Consider the following 240-nt stretch of genomic DNA (forward strand, 5'->3'; position numbering starts at 1 on the left):
GGAGAGAGAGGCGGTGACGGGATGGGGAAGGAGGGGGAGAGAGAGGCAGCGGCGGGTGTGTTCTGGGGGTGGGTGAGGAGGTGCGGATCCAACGATGTGGGGGCCGTGAGGTCGGGGCGGTGGGTGAGGGAGAGGACTGGATTAGGAGGGGGGCGGCGGCGGCGCGGAGATGGGAGGAAGGGTGCGATGGGGGGATCGATCTGAGCTAGGGTTTGGCTGCGGGTGGGGGTATCTCTTTTT

This window comes from Triticum dicoccoides, chromosome 7A, assembly GCF_002162155.2.
Source record: "Triticum dicoccoides isolate Atlit2015 ecotype Zavitan chromosome 7A, WEW_v2.0, whole genome shotgun sequence".
In the NCBI taxonomy this organism is placed as follows: domain Eukaryota; kingdom Viridiplantae; phylum Streptophyta; class Magnoliopsida; order Poales; family Poaceae; genus Triticum; species Triticum dicoccoides.